Source organism: Microcaecilia unicolor, chromosome 2, assembly GCF_901765095.1.
Source record: "Microcaecilia unicolor chromosome 2, aMicUni1.1, whole genome shotgun sequence".
Taxonomy (NCBI): Eukaryota; Metazoa; Chordata; class Amphibia; order Gymnophiona; family Siphonopidae; genus Microcaecilia; species Microcaecilia unicolor.
This window is the reverse complement of record NC_044032.1, coordinates 397,758,915-397,778,661: the sequence shown is the minus strand read 5'-3', so window position 1 is coordinate 397,778,661 and position 19,747 is coordinate 397,758,915. Positions and strand designations below refer to the sequence as shown.

Below are 19,747 nucleotides of genomic sequence, written 5' to 3'. Positions count from 1 at the left end.
TATACATTACCATTTTAGCCTTCTATATTCAATTTTTCAACAGATGATTTTTTTTTATAAATTACTATCTTGGATTTTACACATAAAATGGAACCAAATTACATGTAATGCAATTTTACTATCTTTTTAAGCATGCTTCAGCTCAGGTGATACCTCCTATTGTTGAGCGTCAGCCTGTCTGTTAATCCATCTACAAAGCTATGCTTACAGATGAACAAACGTATGTACAGAATTATGTTGGGCAATGTGTTTTACATAGATGCTTCTCAACCCAGTCTTCGGGGCACACCCAACCAGTCGGGTTTTCATTATATCTACAATATACATGAGATGGAAAAATTATGTTTTACCTGATAATTTTCTTTCCTTTAAATCACAACAGATGAGTCCAAATTTTGGGTTATGTCTGTCCACCAGCAGGTGGAGATAGAGGGCAACAAACTGAACTCTGTTATATAGGAAGCTCACCAGACAAGCAAGCCTGAATTTCACTATCAATGAAGTAACATAAGGGTTACAACAAACTTACTTCTCCTTCCTCATAAAGCTTTTGTAGACACTATCCAATGAACCCTAACAAGAACTAGGACACACACATCTAAACCAGACAGGGTGAAATTTCTGGACTCATCTGGCGCAGGGTGTCGTAGGGACAGAGGCCAGGAGGAAGGTGTTGAGGAAAGGGAGTTACAGTCGGGAGTCTCGCGATGGTGAGAGAGAGGAGCCGCGGCGCTAGAAGACGAAGTGAGCAGTGCCGCTAAAGATGAAGACAGTGCAGTAGATAAGTTATTTAGTTAGGGGAAGGGCGAAGGCAGGGATGGACGAGGACCCACGGAGCAGAACACCCCCCCCCCATTGATTGCACCTGGGGCGGTCTGCCCCTACTGCCCCGCCCTCGGTACGCCACTGATTCTGTCTAGTAACTCCTTTTTATTGTAAATCCCTGTGTTGCCTATAATGAGGCTAAGCGTGCAGTATATCAAGTGGCATAAATAAATAAATAATCTGCTTGCACAACCCAGCTAAGACATGGCTTAGCCGCATAAAAACTACATGCAGTGGCTTGCTGGTACAACGCAGCAACCTAAAAGGAGAGCTTAAGAGGTTTTCAATTTTCTATCCTGCATATCCTTGAGAGAAATGCTACCCTACATAAGTACATAAGTAATGCCATACTGGGAAAAGACCAAGGGTCCATCGAGCCCAGCATCTTGTCCACAACAGCGGCCAATCCAGGCCAAGGGCACCTGGCAAGCTTCCCAAACGTACAAACATTCTATACATGTTATTCCTCGGATTTTGGATTTTTCCAAGTCCGTTTAGTAGCGGTTTATGGACTTGTCCTTTAGGAAACCGTCCAACCCCTTTTTAAACTCTGCTAAGCTAACCGCCTTCACCACATTTTCCGGCAATGAATTCCAGAGTTTAATTACACGTTGGGTGAAGAAAAATTTTCTCCGATTTGTTTTAAGTTTACTACACTGTAGTTTAATCGCATGCCCCCTAGTCCTAGTATTTTTGGAAAGTGTGAACAGACGCTTCACATCCACCTGGCCCACTCCACTCATTATTTTATATACCTCTATCATGTCTCCCCTCAGCCGTCTCTTCTCCAAGCTGAATAGCCCTAGCCTCCTTAGTCTTTCATAGGGAAGTCGTCCCATCCCCGCTATCATTTTAGTCGCCCTTCGCTGCACGACCCTGCACGACCTTCAACCAGCAGAGTAGCCTTCTTGGGACAGCCGCCACTAAGGCATCCGGCTTAGGCAGCTGTAACTTTGCCGGTTCATCTGTGGAGGTGAGATACAAGCTCGACATAGTTCAGGCCACCTTCAAAATAGAATCAGGAGTGTCCCGCTGTGCTGTATAAGCTCCTCCATTGCCTCAAACAGGAAAGGATTTAGGAGGCTTCTTAGTACTAGCCATCATTGGGAAAGCAGAAGCAAGGCACGAAATATTAAGGACTTCACGAGCTTTAGTAATATAGTAATAAAAAAGGCAGGTAACTCGTACTTATCGAACACCATGACAACAGACGGGTCCATCAGCTTCATCCTAAGGAAGCTCACCTTCCTCTAAAACCTCTTGGTTTACAGATTAAGAAGAAACCACAGAAAAACCCCCTTTGGACCTTGGAGGGGAAGGAGGAGAACCAGGGTCTACCTCTGCCTGGCTTTCCATATGCTTCCTCTTAGCTGCTAAGTCAGATATTAAACGCTGAGAAGGGGAGGAGAGGTTCCTCCACAGGGAGAGCTCTGTGTAACAATTACATAAATTCAGGAGAAAATGGAATCTGAGATTCCAAGGGAACACCTGCAGAAACAGCTTTCCTGCTGGGCACCCAAACCCGGACCAGCTACATGGTTATCCAAGATGGTCACCATTAACCCGTGGCTGAACTCTGCAGGTGAGGGTTGCCTGAAGAGCATCCCCCAGCAAAGGGAGCAAGCTGATCTGCTGGCAATTCTGAGAAGCTCAACGGTCCCAAAGGCAGGAAACAGTTCACAAAGAGCCCTGAAACCAGTCTTCGCACTGCACAGCAAGAGCAGCTTTTAACTGTTTCAGTCGCCATATAAAAAACAAATGTACAATAAAACCGCAGCACAGCAAGGGACTCAGGAATTTAAAGTGGTACTCCTTGAGGAAGCCTTACTGCTGTCTTCCAGCTCTTTTATTTTTTTTAAGTGAGGAAGCAGCAGCCACTGTAGAAGGAGAAGAGACCTGTCTCTATCAGGTGTACCCTAAGTAGGCACAGGCACTACTAGCCTAACACCCCCAGGCTCAAATGAACCCGGAAACCCAGAACAGGAGCAGGTTCACAAATGAGAGCAGATATTGCTGGGAGACCACCCATCACCTGCTGGAAATAGAGTAATACTTACTGACTTGTCTGCTGGCCATGCTATATATTCAGTTTGTTGCTCTCTATATCCACTTGCTGGTAGACATTGCCCACAATTTATGGACTCATCTGTTGCTGATGAAATGGAAATACTTGCTTACGAAGAAGGCAATACATATAAATCTCTCTCATATATTCATTGTGGATATCCTGAAAACCTGTCTGGTTGGGTATGTCTGGAAGACTGGGTTGAGAAGTACTGCTCTTCACACCAACAGTGAAAAGAAGAGACCCCTCTCTCCAACTGAATGTTCTGTAGAACATGTGCCTAGCATTTGGGCAGGTGGAAAACCTGACCTGCCTCCCAAATCAGAGCTTACCATTGGAGCAGATAGGAAGGGCATGCCCATCTGACAAACAAGAGTGAGAGGACCATCAGCAGCACTAAAATTACAGCAGGCAGGCAGCTCCAGCTGAACAAGAGCAAACCACAGCACTGTTTATCACTGGGAAGGTTGGACCTACTTGTCTAACAAGACAGAAGTCCTATGGAAATGCAGAAATTGTAGCAGGAAGGGCAATGAGGCTTGCCTGCTGAAGAGGGAGAGAACTGAAGCACTGAAATCACAGCAGGAAGGACAGCTTTCCCACCTGCTAAGGTAGTGAGGCAGCCATGCATTTTCTGAAGTCAAGGCAGGCAGGGAAGCTGGACCACCTGCCGAAGTGGGAAGCTGCAGAAGAAGTGTGTATTGCTTTGGAGGGGGAGGGGAGGAGGTTGGGTCTACCCACAAAAAAAAAAAAAAAAAAAAGAGGGGCTGCCCCTGCCACTAAACCACCTGCTATTGTTTGAATTATCTCTTTTCTCTCCACCTCCAAATGCACTCATAGTTCTTTGCATGGCCGAATTTAGTAGAAGGGAGTTCTGGTTGCCTTCAGAGGAGATCCTCAGCTGGCGGATCCCCACCAGCTACACCAAGGGTCAGGACTGGTGTTAGCCATGCTGAGGCCCAGGGCAGAAAATAAAGAAGTTTTCCCCCGCTCATTCCCTCTCCTCCCTTCCAATCTCCCCATCTGCCATTAAAATCACACCAACAGACCCTCACCAAATGCAGAACAAAGGATCACAAATTAGACATGAAAATATGTAGACAAAAACTGAACTGGGAACCTTGGCATGTACTACAACACTGAAGAAATAAAAAAAGAAATGCATTTCCTTTTCTACTGAACACAGTGAAAAAAAAAAACATCCAGTATGCACATTTTCCAAAGCTAACATTCAAAACAAAATGCTTTTTCTACCCTTGTTGTCTGGACATTTTAATATTCTATCACGCTGGTTCCAGTTTCTCTTTCCCACTTTCCTGTGTCTCCTACTAATTCTCCTTCATGCATCTGCTGTCTATTTGTCTTTTCTCCCCTCTGGTTCCATTTCCTTATTACACATGCCTCTGACATATTGATCTTTCCATTTTAGTTCTTTCCTCTTTTTTTCTCTTCTAATCTCTGTCCACTCAAATTTCACCCTCTAACCCTTTTCCTTCTTTTTACTTTTCAGATACCAATCAAATTTCCATCACCTTCTTTCACCCACTAGCATTTCTGTTCCCATCTCACTCCTTTCCCAGCCTTCCATCTTCAATTTACTACTACTATTTAACATTTCCAAAGCGCTACCAGGGTTACGCAGCGCTGTACAATTTAACAAAGGAGGACAGTCCCTGCTCAAAGGAGCTTACAATCTAAAGGACAAAAAAGGACAAAAAGTGCAGTCAATCAACATTAATATATTTCTACCCCCTATAATCACTATCCTCTCATTCATTTTCTTGCCCCCCACCCCCTCCCACATGGTTTCTACCATTCCCAGTGTCTCTCTCTCCACCCTTCTATACCAGCATCTGATCCTTCATTCTCCCCTCCCCACCCTCATAGCCCGACATTTCCCTGTCCCTTCCACTCCGCTCCCACCATCTTTCTGTCGCTTCTTTCTTCTCTCCTGCCCCTCCCCATGGTCCACCATTTCCCTCTCTTACCTCCCACCCAACATATCTCCCTCTTTCTCCCCTCCCCGTCTTGTGCAACATCTCTCCTTCCCTCTCCTCCACCCCCATGTCCAACATATCTCCCTCTCTCTTCCCTCCTCCTCTACCATTGTCCACCATTTCTCTCTTTCTGCCTTGCACCCTAACATTTCTCCCTCCCACCCCACCACACCCACCATGTTCAACATTTCCCCCTCATCTCACCCTCCCCTCCACTGCCATGTCCAACATTTTCCCTCTTTCATCTCTCCCTCCCTCCCCTCCACTGCCATGTCCAACGTTTTTTCCTCTCCCTCGTCCTTCACCACTCCTGTGCAGCCTCTCCCACCCATGTCAAGCAATTTTCCCTCTCTCTTCTCCCCATGCAGCATATCACCTTTCCCCTGCATGTCCAACAATTATTTCTCCACCCCACCTAGCATTGCCCCATTGTACTCCCCCACAACAGTGCTCCTATCTACCCGACACTCTCCCCCACAAGCAACCCACCGGCATGCTGCAGGTTTTGTTCCCTTCCTCGTTTGCCATCACTGGTGGGCTGTGGTTTTAATTCTACAACAAAGCTGCGCAGGACCAGGACATTCTGCATGCTGCGGCTGCTTCCTTCGGACCGGCCCCACATTCTCAGATAACACTTCCTCTTTCGGAGGAGGCGAGGATGGCCTGTAGGAAGCGGCTGCTGCGTGCAAAGAGTCCTGGTCCTGCATGACTTTGCTGTAGAATAAAAAATACAGCCCAGCAGTGCTAGTAAGCGAAGGAGGGAACAAAACTTGTAGCATGCTGGCTGGGGGTGGGAGCAATACCAGTGAAGCAGCAGCAAATTGATAAAGCCACCTCTCCAAGCTTTATATTCTGGGCACCTATGGAGTTCACTGTTATGGGCTGGGTGGGCCCGAGCCCACCTGTGGTTACTCTCCTGTTTTCAAGTGTCAGACTTACTATTTTCTGCCAGAGATGTACCCACTTTTTGTATCTGCAACACCAGCTCAGTTTTTGTAAAGTGAGCTCTTATTTATTTGCTATAATTATAGCCTGCCTATTATACATCTAAGTGGGTTACAAAAAACATACACATACAAACAAAATCATGACATGTCTGTGCTCACACCACATTGCTTACTAACTCTCGTACACAGGCGCAATCAAATGTACAACTCCAGCATAGATTAAACACTTTTTTTTTTAATTGAGAAAGCCTGAGCAAATAGAAAAGCTTGCTTTTATAACTTGCGGCTGAAAAGTCATGTCCCTTGCAAGCCTTGAAAATGCTATTCTGTGAAAATCTATCTGGCAATATTCAACGTAGAGGCTAGCTTACCCTTGTTTTTCTCAAACACAACTGTCCTGATTTCCAGAAAGATTTTGACCTCTCCCAAATTACACATCTTAAAATGCAGTGTAAATATTCCTCTAACAAAGCCCTTGGGCTCCAAGCATAAGGTAAGCAATACCACCGCCTAATTAAGTGAAATGCTGAATTTACCTTAAAAATGTGAAGTACAGAACTTTCCTTAAGATTACTTTTTTTTCTTTGTTTTTTTTTTATGACATCTAAAAGGTCTTACCATCAGTACTTGAATAAGTCTTAAAATGTTATTCTTCCCAAACAATAAGGTGCTCTCACAATCACACTGGATTGGTGTGGTTTTAACCTTTATGCCACTTTAGTGCAGTTAACTGCTCAGCTAGTCTACTTGTGAATTCATCTTTTCTACTACAGGAGAACTTTATAAAGAGATGAAGCTTCTCTCTGCCCATCTGACAACCCTTGGGGGCCCTCATCTAGGGATTCCTTTCCCCTTCCATTTTTTTTTCTCCTAAATACAGTGTTATAAAATGGGTTATATGCAAACTTCCTTTTGTGCAATCCTTTGCTGGACAGCTACTGAAGAATTTCCCACGATTCTTATTTCCACCACATTCATGTACACTTTTCTCCCTTCTTGAGATCAGTAATTGAGCTGCAAATTCTAATACAGGAGCTCCCCAGGCAAGTAAACTCACATATGTAGGATACATACCCAGTTATTTTCTTTCAATTAAAGATCCTGTCCTTAAATTTTCTCCAAGCCCACCAAGTCAGAGACTAAACAACTTGGCAACTACTACTACTTAACACTTCTAAAGCGCTACTAGATGCACGCAGCGCTGTACACCTGAACATGAAGAGACAGTCCCTGCTCGACAGAGCTTACAATCTAATTAGGACAGACAAACAGGACAAACAAGAGATAAGGGAATATTAAGGTGAGGATGATAAAATAAGGGTTCTGAACAAGTGAATAAGGGTTAGGAGTTAAAAGCAGCATCAAAAAGGTGGGTTTTTAGCTTAGATTTTAAAACGGCCAGAGATGGAGCTTGACGTACCGGCTCAGGAAGTCTATTCCAGGCATATGGTGCAGCAAGATAAAAGGAACGGAGTCTGGAGTTATTTCCGCTTCTTTAGCAGCTGATGCTGTAATTCTCTAAAGGCATTTAGTGATCCGGTCCACAAATTCTAAAAGGCTTAGGCATTGTTCTATAGCCACTGCTGTTCCAGATCTTTTGTATATGACTTCCTCTAGCTGTATCACCACATTGTCCTGTAGAGGCCAACCAAATTTCAGTTTCAGCACTGAAATCAGTTTTCAACCAAAAATGCCAGTGTGGTTTCAGCTGAAACTGAAACTCTCCCCCTACCCGCCACTCCCGCACTCGAGCCACTCGACCACCCGCACGCCCTCCTTGGCCTACCTTAAGAAGCTTTTGTGAATATCCTGACCTGCCCATACCCCTTCTTTTGCATGCAATACAATTTAGGCACCCACTGATACAGAATACCACATAGCCAGATTGGTGCCCAAATCAATTAGTGCCAATTAAATGCTTGTTAGCTCCAATAATTAAATTGGAGCCAATTAACTAATTATGGGTGTTGATCTGGGATCTGTGCCCAAATTTGGACAACCTTTATAGAATCCGGGGGACAGAGTTCACAGTGGTACATGTTGCTTTTTTGATACAATAGCAGTTACTGCATCAGTGCAGCTAAGCTCAGAAAAAAGCAAATGGGTCGATGCTCAGAACTCCGGTGCTATAGTGAACGGCACCCGGGAATAGTGCAGAACAGTTCAGAAAAATAGCTCCCCGATGCTCAACACTAATTGCATGCAAATAATATGCATACTGTGAGACTGAAAGTAAGGGAAGGAACATGGCCCGTTTTACTGTTTTGGGATCTTGCCTAATACTTGGACCTGGATTGGCATTGCTGGAAACAGGATTCTGGGCTTGATGGACTTTCAGTCCGTCCCAGTATGGCAACGCTTGTTCTTAGTTTTGTAGTAAGTGTGGCTCTGGGTATATATCCTACATGTGGCAGGCAAACCCAGAAGTGAAGCACACATTGGTGATGTTCCTCTACACCTTTAAATATAAGCCTTTAAAAAACAAAAAGTTTGCACTGAAGGCTTATATATTAGAGCAGAAAACAAGTGCCAATGCATGCTTTCATTTTTATCTTTGCTTGGACTCGCACATGTGTGTTTCTCACTCCTAGAGCTTAGATGCTTCCAGGGGCTTTCCTTACGCTTCCAAATCCAATCAAAACTAACAGATTTTTAAAGAGAAAATCATGGGAAATTCTCTCTTCAAACACCCTAATGCCAGCTGTTTTCAGAGCATTGTGAAGGGAACAGGAAATGATCTCATTAACATCCGTTTGACTATATTTAAATACTATTTGCGCTAATCTTTGGTGCGTAAGTTGTTTCCCGAGGTACAACCCTCTGAGCACTGTGCACAGATTTACACCAGTGCTTGTCCAATGCTAATCAGCTCTAGCACCGGCATTTGGTTTTGAGCATTGGCCAGTAAGATTGTAACTTAAACAGTCGTACTCAAGAATAAAAGCTAGCTGGAAAAACCTGTATATACTTGAATATGTGAGTGCATGCTATGCACAGTAGAGTACCACAAATTTAGGGAGTCTTTTACAAAGGCGCAGTAGCATTTTTAGAGCACACTAAATGCTAGAGATGCCCACAGGAATGGGTGTCTCTACAGGCTTATTTTTTTTAGTGTGCACTAAAAACGCTAGCACTCCTTTGTAAAAGGCCCACTTTAGCACACATTTACTGGGATGTCAACCTCCAGCTGGCATAAATGCTGCTTGTTTCCAGCCACTAGGCTTCTGAAGAAGAAGGTACTGTGTAAGTAATCTTGACTTTCAAAGGTGTGTGGATGTTATAATGCCGTTGTATCGCTCCATGGTGCGACCGCACCTGGAGTATTGTGTTCAGTACTGGTCTCCGTATCTCAAAAAAGATATAGTAGAATTGGAAAAGGTACAGCGAAGGGCGACGAAAATGATAGTGGGGATGGGACGACTTTCCTATGAAGAGAGGCTGAGAAGGCTAGGGCTTTTCAGCTTGGAGAAGAGACGGCTGAGGGGAGATATGATAGAAGTGTATAAAATAATGAGTGGAATGGATCGGGTGGATGTGAAGCGACTGTTCACGCTATCCAAAAATACTAGGACTAGAGGGCATGAGTTGAAGCTACAGTGTGGTAAATTTAAAACGAATCGGAGAAAATTTTTCTTCACCCAACGTGTAATTAGACTCTGGAATTCGTTGCCGGAGAACGTGGTACGGGCGGTTAGCTTGACGGAGTTTAAAAAGGGGTTAGATAGATTCCTAAAGGCCAAGTCCATAGACCGCTATTAAATGGACTTGGAAAAATTCCGCATTTTTAGGTATAACTTGTCTGGAATGTTTTTACGTTTGGGGAGCGTGCCAGGTGCCCTTGACCTGGATTGGCCACTGTCGGTGACAGGATGCTGGGCTAGATGGACCTTTGGTCTTTCCCAGTATGGCACTACTTATGTATGTAAAGTGCAACATGCATGTTCAGAGGCACAGAGTGTTCACTAAATACATGTAAAACCACAAAATAAAAGAAACCCAAAATAAGGGGAAATATTTTTCAGTGATTCTTAAAACCCATTGTCATTGATAAGCACACTTCTCAACACTGCTTTATGCCATACAGCCAGAATTAGGGTTTTTATAGCCTAGTATAGCATTTTAGGTCTCTACGGGCTTCTTTTACAAAGCCACTCTAGCAATTCCCGCACGGCAAATGAGAGGAAGCCCACATGAATTGTGAATAGGCTTCCTCTCATTTGCTGCACCAAGAATGGGTTGTGTGGCTTTGTAAAAGAAGCCCTTAGTGAATTCAATACAACTGAAATGCCTAGGATCCAACACAGGGGGAAACATTTTGTCTTGTGTTAGCCCCTTCTATGTATTCCCTGCTTCTCTTTTACAGATTGGATTCTGTCTCACCAACCCATTTCTTGTAGCTTTACTCAAATCAGATTAAACAGTCCCCTGGAGTGAACTACATCTAATTATCCTGAGGATCAATGACACCTCTGTGGGTGAACATTTTTTAGAATCTGGGCACTGCACCAATGACATGGTCAAATACAAGGTAACTTTAAAACAATTCAGGAATGTAAGATCTTTGAAGTTAAAATGATGAAACATTTTGACACCCACTTGACAGGATCTAGGTTTCCTATCACATTATAAACCATAAAATTATACTGCTTTGTCACCTTCAGATTACACAATGACCTCTCCCTCTGTTTCCCGCTCCTCCCACTACCCCATCTTTCCCTCAAAACTGTCACTAGAATGCTTTTCATGTTATATATATATATATATATATATATATATATATATATATATATACACACATACATACTTTGATGTCGTCATCTTTTGCTCATACCTGACCTGAAGAAGGTTCTGCCTTTGAAAGCTAGCAAAAAATGTGTTAATTTAGCCTAATTAAAAAAAGGTATCACTGTACTTTCCTTTTTTCCTTTTATTTTTAATTAATACCTTTGAAGTGAACAAACACAGCAACCACAGCACTTTATCTGAGATCAATATCTAAATACACATCCACTACAAAGAGAAGCAGATGATTTATTTGCTTCTCTTCAAGCCTGATGTTCAGGGACCCTGTTTTAACAGAACCACTGAATATGCAGACCTAAAAATTTTAAATACGAGTATAGACATAAAGGTAGCACAAACTTTCAGAGATGGCCTTAGGATACTGCCTAGCCTACTGGATATCTCTCTTATACAGACTCTTAAGTGGTTTCAATCCTTGCAATTTTACTTAAAGTTGTCCCACCTATAATTAATTCTACCAAGCCTATTGTTAGTCCAAGTACTGCCAAACAGATGACAAGGTTGCTGCCAGGATGAGCCACAACAAGGTAGGGTGGGGTTCCCCACCGTTGATGTAACCAGTCTGCCAGGGTGGCTGCACAGAGGCTTCATATTGGCACGATGTATGTGCAAACTGCCCTCTGAAGAGGAACATTGGTGCTGTACATGCCAACACACTGGGCAATTGCCCACCTGTTCAGATATTTGTTGCATTTGTATCCCACGTTTTCCCACCTATTTGCAGGCTCAATGTTGCTTACATAGTACCGTGATGGCGAGCGCCAATTCCAGTATAAGAAATACAGAGTGGTAGTTGATTTAAAGTACATGAGTTACAGAATGAATTAAGTGGTTAAAAGGAGCAATTAAGTGTCCTAGTTTGGTAAAAGTTTTGTTGTGTTGCATGATTCGGGTATTTAGGTTGGATCGTTTTGGTATGCTTTCTTGAATAAATTGGTCTTTAATACTTTCCAAAAGATTGTTATGTCATGCATTGATTTCAAGACGTTTGGTAATGCATGCCATAGTTGTGTGCTTATATAGGAGAAGCTGGTTGAGTATGTTGATTTGTATTTTAGTCCTTTGCAGCTTGGGTAGTGGAGGTTTAGGTACGTGCGTGCTGAACTTTTTGAGTTTCTGGTTGGTAGATCTACTAGGTCTGCCATGTAGGTCGGAGTCTCGCCGTGGATAATTTTGTGGACCAGGGTGCAGATTTTGAATGCAATTCATTCTTTATGAGCCAATGTAGTTTTTCACTTAGGGGTTTAGTGCTTTCATATTTCGTTTTTCCAAATATGAGTCTGGCTGCGGTGTTTTGGGCAGTTTGAAGTTTCCTCTTAATTTGTTCTTTGCATCTAGCGCAGATTGCATTGCAGTAGTCTAGGTGACTTAGCACCAGTGATTGTACCAATCTGTAGAATATTTCCCTTGGAAAGAAAGGTTTTATTTGTTTAAGATGACTCTGAACTCCACCTATAATCTCTCTTGTTTACTTGTACCTAATGTCTTTATTCAAGTTTGAACACAAGAAGTCCAACATATTCACATACCCCCAATAAAGTGCTTAAACATATGGACCCCATCCACCCCCCCCCCCCCCCACACCAGTTCAAACAAACTTCAAACTCCACCAACCCAGCCTCCAATTCTCTCCAGTTTTCCCAAATTACTTGTCTTTCCCCACTAGTGGCTCCCACACCTCCCCCATCCGCTCCGTCTTCACACTCACTGATAGAAATTCTTTATCCGTTACAAAAAATATCTTCTTCCACCACTTACTCATCCCTAGCAGCTCAGGACTCCTCCAAATAGAGAGCAATATCCTATATCCAAATATCCTTCTTCTAGCTAAAACAACCCCCTCAAATCTATTGCAATCTATTGGACATCCTATAGCCCCTCTCAAGACCTTATAATGTTGTCTCACAATGGTAATAGATAAAGATTTCTTATATAAAAGGGAATTTCAGAAAAAAAGCACACTGGGATGCATTTAAAAAATTGCTTCTGCCTTTTCTATTTCCTTAGAAATATCTGGAAATATAGAGATTCATAAATTATGGAATATCTTTTAATGATTCCGAAAGTACATTTTCATAAATCATTCGCGATCTGCTACTTATGCAAATTGTACTAATAAAGTAGCTGGTGTTATAGTATCAGCTATCAATGTCTCCAGCATTGTTGTAATATCACCAGCCTCAAAGTCTAAATTGTCTGCTCCCGGTGATTAAGACTGAAGATCTTCTTTTGGAGACACATAGGGAATTGCAAGAAGCTCAGTCAAATATTTATGGAACATTTCCCTTGGAGAATCATTGAAGAAAGGGGAAACGTCAACAATCCAAGATTTCCACTTTTTACGACATTTTCCAGATCAGTGTAGTATGCAGTTGCCTAATCTAAAAGAGGCCTGTTGTAATTCCAATGCCTGGGCCTCCACTTTGGATTGAACACCCTGCATTTGCTGGGTCAAACAATTCAGGTGTGGAATAAAGATGTTGGCAGGCCACAATAGCCTCCCACAATACATCCAAGGTGCCCACTGTAAATCTAACTTGAAATATCAAAGGAAAATTTAAATTCCCACATAGGGTGTCAGTGACAGTACCTGATTTACACAAAGGAGAAGATTCCTGTCACAATTCCTGGCCTTGGGCCATCTCCCCCTCCTCAGACACCTTCCCATTTTGCTCTTCAAATCACCTAAAAGTTCTTTAGTACTAGACATACTAGACACACTGCACCACTCTTAGTACTTCCACACTTGCAGCTGGCCCTCTAATCTCGACAATCTTCATAGAGGGATCTTGGCGCTTAGGGCTACAGTGGAGGGTCTCGCAAACCTAGGCCTAAGATAACATCATACCCCAATGAAGTCATCTGTGTTTCCCATGTTGCGAACGGCCTCAAGCGACGGTGCCCATAAGAACTAATGCCTGTGCCTCAACTCTGGCCAAATGATAATCCATCAGGCCTTTCACAGAAATGTGCTTCCTTGAGCAGTAAAAGCCGAGCCACACTCGGTCAAATTGCAGCCACCATCTTGACATGCCCCATCTATTTGTTTAAATTAAATTTTTTAAACATACATATGAACATTTTTTTTCACAAGCTCTAAGCGTCTTAACATGCATTAATTTGCAGGTTAACATGCTTTAATTGATTTAGCATGAACTAATTTTTTTAAAGTATTGTTCTGTCTGGGAAAGTTCATTTATTTATCAGAGTACTAAGATTTGGAAAGATATCTCAGTTCACATTTGGAAAATCCCTTCTTACATCTCTTTTCACAAGGCACTTAAAACCTACTGATTCTCTAGACAATGACAGTAGTGTAGAAGAGTTTATGGTAGTGAACAGCTGTTTATATTTATCTTTCTATTTGTACATCAAGAATTGTAAATTCCTCCTAATGTGAAGATGCTCTTTTTGTTATCTGCTTCGCATTCTGTTGGATAATGGCAGAATATAAGTGGCATAATAAAATACAATACTATCCAAATGCACATCCCAAAAATGCATGTGCCCTTTACTTTCCCTGATATTGAGGGAGCTCAGAGAGATTCTGGCGGGTCCTCTTAAAGATTTAATAAATCCTTGGAGACGGGAGAGGTTCCTTGGGAGTGGAGAACGGCGGATGTGGTCCCTCTTCACAAAAGTGGTGATAGGGAAGAAGCTGGAAACTAAAGGCTGGTAAGCCTCACTTCGGTTATTGGAAAAGTAATGGAAGCGATGCTGAAGGAAAGGATAGTGAATTTCCTGGAAGCCACTAAGTTGCAAGATCCGAGAGAACATGGTTTTACCAAAGGTAAATCGTGCCAAACGAATCTCATTGAATTCTTTGACTGGGTGACCGGAGAATTGAATCATGGATGTGCTATAGACATAATCTACTTAGATTTCAGCAAAGCTTTTGACATGGTTCCCCACAGGAGGCTCTTGAATAAACTAGACAGGCTGAAGATAGGACCCAACATGGTGAACTGGATTAGGAACTGGTTGACTGACAGACAACAGAGGGTGGTGGTAAATGGAATTTGATCGGATGAGGGAAAGGTGAGCAGTGGAGTGCCTCAATCGGTGCTGGGGCCGATTCTGTTCAATATATTTGTGAGTGACATTGACGAAGGGTTAGAAGGTAAAGTTTGCCTTTTTGCGGATGATACTAACATTTGTAACAGAGTGGACACCTGGGAGGGAGTGGAAAACATGAAAAAGGATCTGCGGAAGCTAGAAGAATGGTCTAAGGTTTGGCAATTAAAATTCAATGCGAAGAAATGCAAAGTGATGCACTTAGGGAGTAGAAATCCACTGGAGACGTATGTGTTAGGTGGGGAGAGTCTGATAGGTACCGACGGGGAGAGGGATCTTGGGGTGATAGTATCTGAGGATCTGAAGGCGACGAAACAGTGTGACAAGGCGGTGGCCATAAGTAGAAGGTTGCTAGGCTGTATAGAGAGAGGTGTGACCAGCAGAAGAAAGGTGTTGATGCCCCTGTATAAGTCGTTGGTGAGGCCCCACCTGGAGTACTGTGTTCAGTTTTGGAGGCTGTATCTTGCTAAGGATGTAAAAAGAATTGAAGCGGTGCAAAGAAAAGCTATGAGAATGGTATGGGATTTACGTTACAAGATGTATGAGGAGAGACTTGCTGACCTGAACATGTATACCCTGGAGGAAATGATAAACAGGGGTGATATGATACAGAAGTTCAAATATTTGAAAGGTATTAATCCGCAAACGAACCTTTTCCGTAGATGAGAAGGCGGTAGGACATGAAATGAGATTGAAGGGGGGCAGACTCAAGAAAAATGTCAGGAAGTATTTTTTCACGGAGAGAGTGGTGGATACTTGGAATGCCCTCCCGCGGGAGGTGGTGGAGATGAAAACGGTAACGGAATTAAAAAATGCGTGGGATAAACATAAAGGAATCCTGTTTTGAAGGAATGGATCCTCAGAAGCTTAGCGGAGTTTGGGTGGCAGAGCCAGTAGGGGGAGGCAGGGCAAACTTCTACAGTCTGTGCCCTGAAAATGGCAGATACAAATCAAAGTCAGGTATACACATAAAGCAGCACATATGAGTTTATCTTGTTGGGCAGACTGGATGGACCGTGCCGTCATCTACTATGTTACTATCAAGCTCATTTTCAAAGCACTTAGCCTCCCAAAGTTCCATAGAAACCTATGGAACTTAGCCTCCCAAAGTGCTTTGAAAATATGCCTCCATGTGACATCCACGCCCCTAGAATGCTTCCTTACATCTAAAACCTGAACATACTTTTAGCTGTTCCAAAAAGGGCAAGTGGCTCTGAAAACTGACCTTGAAATTAAATGTTTGGATGTAAATATAAAGGAGCAACTAGAAAACAATGTTGCCTAGTGCTAGATATAAAAGACTATTATCTGTCTTCTGTACAATAGTGCATATACACAGAGAAAATTGGGACTTTTGACAAAGGAGCTCTGGATTCCTTATGCTTAGCTCTAATCACCACACTGCTTTCTTTAATCACACCCCTCCCCCCAACATCTAACACCAAGAAAGGTGCTAGACCTTGAGATAAGTGTGGTGATTTCAAAAGACATTGCAACCACTGAGCTCAGAAAGATCACTGTTTAAACTAGACCATAATTAAATCAAATAGGACACAAATGTAATGACTCAAAAATGTCCCTATTCAAAAACTAAAAACCAAACCCATTAGCTTTGTTGTTTTGGTCAGTTTAAACTTGCACCTGGAACTTTCATCTCAAAAAATAAAAACAGATAAACCCCTGGTGGTTCAGTGGGACCCCTGGCCAGGGCTGCCCCTCCCAAGGACTACACCAGTGGCCCCCCAACCTCCACATACCTTTTGAAGGAGGAGGAGGGGCGTCAAGATGGAGTGAAGGAGTCCTACTCCCTCCTGCTGGGCACATCATCAAAATGGCAGCACCCTACCCTATGCATCCTGGAATGCACTGGGCGGGGGTCTCTTATATGGCAGTTAGGTCCTGCCCAGTGGATCCCAGGATACACCAGGCAGGGCACTGCCATTTTTATGACACACCCAGCAGGAGGGAGTAGGACTCCTTTCCTCCTCCTTATTCTAAAGGTATGAGGGGATTGGGAGACCATTGCTAGGCCACCGGGGTAGTCCTCAGGGAGGTGGGTCTGGACCACCAGGATTTTATCTATTTACAGGGGTGGGGGGTCTGGGGTCCAATGGACCATCAGGGCCTTTGGTATTTGCAGGGGTGAGGGTTTAGGGTCGATCGGACCACCAGGGCCTTTGGTATTTGTGGGGGTGGTTTTTTTTTTTCTAGATAGAGAATGGGGGAAAAGCTTTCTGGGCATGTGCTTAAGAGCTGTGCTTAACACTCAACTCTTGAGTGCATGTAACAGACACTTTCCTCCCACTGAACTCCCTAATGCTCAACGCTATGAGCGTGCTTATATTTATATCTCATTAGCACTGAGCATTAATCATTTGTTGTTCTGTGCTGTTCCAGTGCTATTTCTTTGGCGCTGTTAAGTACAGCACCTGAGTTTTGAGCTTTTGCCTGAAAATGCTGAAGTTGGTGTAGAACACACAATTTTCTACACACAAAAGAGTACCATTACCTACAATAGCTTTCCACAGGGTTTGGAACACTTCCAAGACAGGCATAAATATTCTGAGTTAAAAACCCACCAAACTCTGATTCAGTAGAAAATAACCCATTCTTCTACTCCTGGGATGTATGGTGCTCAACATTATTGCTAGTAGTATTTGGGGAAAAAAAGAAAAACAGGGCTGGCGGAACGCGGTAAGCAGGGTATGCACAGCAGAGGGGCACCAGAAACTGCCAATGCTTTGCTTACCCATTGCGCTCCACTGGCCGCTGCCGCCACACACTACAGCCCTCCCAAGTCCTACTTTTCAGGGCCCCGCCCTGATGGTGTAGTGGCCTCTGCGGCTGCAGGAAAGAATCCCACTCTTTCCTGCCCGCTGTCACTATGTCTCTGCTCTGCTCTTCTGCACCACCGCCATGTTTTAAAAATGACTGCCGAGGCTTTCAGCAGCAGTCTCACAAGACTGCCGTGGGAAGTCTCGGCAGCCATTTTGAAAGCATGAGTAGCGCTGGGCACAATGGCGACAGTGGGCCGGAAAGAGTGGGATTCTTTCTTGCCCCTAAAGAAGCACCTAAACCCTTCAAGGTAGGACCGGGGAGGGCTTTAGTGTGTGGGAGGGTGGAGGCAACTGTGGCGCTGGGGGGGGGGGGAGTAGTATACAGGAGGGGGCGGCAGTGGCAACTGAGGGGGTGGGGGAGGGTTGTAGTGTGCAGGAGGGGCGGCAGGCAGGTTTTGGCACAGTATAAGTCCCACTCATCTCAAGGACAAAATATAAGAAACCAATGGACTGAATTTTGGGGCTTATAGCCCATTTAGTTATGTTTAAACAAATGAGAGATCTGCATGAAAGAAAATATTTATTTTTATTATTTTGATTTATGAAAATCACTTGTCCCTGAAACATGCCCATAACAGAATAACCCATTTGTACAAAAGAGATGAGGTGAACATGTGATTCCATGTGTCCTAATTAAAGGAGAGTTTAATTTTAATTGAATTTCACAAGTATATTCCTTCTCAAGGCAGATTACAGCAGTTACAATGAACCCATCAGTAAACAGGATATACTCAGTGAAATCTGACCAAGTATTATTGTATTGTATAGAACAGTGTAGACAAATGAGCACAAAATACAGACTATTTATTAGTGCTGTTTTTACCAGCTACAATAATTTTTAAAGCAGTTTTAGTGATATTCATTTTATTTCATGATATTTATATCTATATATGGGAAGTTTTCAAATAAATTAAATATCTGTCAAACAAGTAAGAAAAATTTTTAAAAAAAAACTTTTGATCTCCACCTTTTAAGGCACTCGGCTGAAAAAGGGGCAGGGTAGAAGGGGGAGAGATAAGAGAGAAAGGAAATGCTCGACCGGGGAGGGAGGGCATTGATAGTTTGCAGGTGGTGCCAGAAACTCTAGCATTGGCCCTGTTCTGACTTGCTGGTCCTCGGTCACAAATCTCTCTGGCTCAGGGTCTACTGGGGCCCTGCTACCTGAGGATCCCCTTATTAAGGGACCTTAACTTGAGAAGCCAAAGTCTTCAGATTAATATATATATATATATTTCCATTTATTTCTGCAGAAGTAAATAAACTTTTGGTTCACTTCTAAGGCTGACAACAAAAATCAGCACTCAGAGATGAAATTTTTAAAAAAGAGCTTTAAGTTTAGAACACCTTCAAGATGATGTAATAAGGTGTGTGTTCCAATTGTGCATTGTGTTTCAGTGTACAGTTTCCTAATGCACATTTTTTTAAACTTCTAATGCAATAAAATTAACAGCATGCAAATTACTGTAGTATTAAACAATATGAGCAGAGAAATGTCGATTATGATCCAAAGCAGTTGCATGCCTTTATAGACTTGAAGATCTTGAAACGAGTCCACTCAAACTATTTGAGATTCGAGCTTTGAAGTTTGATGGGGATTTTCTCTCATGTTATAGCCTTTCTAGTTTGAAATAATTAGATATTTTCCATCTCTCTTTACTTTCCTTCCTCTACCCCCCCCCCCCCCCCCCACCAAGTAGTGGTCTAAGAACGTTATATATATATATATATATATATATATACACACACATAGAAAACAAACTCTGTACACAACTGTGGTAACATGCAGTTTTCTGCATTACATGGAAGTATCTCCTTTCTCCCTTCTTGTCACTACATGAACTAGGTAAATTGAACCAGGACTGGCTCATTCACTGACAAGAAAGGGGGGGGGGAGGGAAGATGCCCAGTGGCACACTGCAGCAGTGTCTGCTTCCTTTCCTCAGCATTTGTTTTTGTTTTTAATGCCATGGTACTTTGCATTTCATTTGTTTTATTCAGTGACTGCCTTAAGAAATTATTAATTATCAGCACACAGTTCTAACTCACTGCTTTTATATCAAGCCTCTAAGCCTGCTACCAATGAAGTTACCCACTACTACGTTTATATTCACTTGATTGCAAGCTGAGACAAAAGAATGACAATTAAGCAAGCAACTCATAAATGATAAAGGCACCTGTAGTTAAAAGCCAGCTAACTCC

General features: G+C 42.9%; 1 protein-coding gene across 3 annotated transcripts in view; it reads right to left on the bottom strand.

The window, feature by feature from the left end:
• Positions 1 to 19,747, bottom strand: part of AFF1 (AF4/FMR2 family member 1) — a 430,143-nt gene that overhangs the window by 118,643 nt on the left and 291,753 nt on the right. The gene's annotated exons all lie outside the window — the stretch shown is intronic.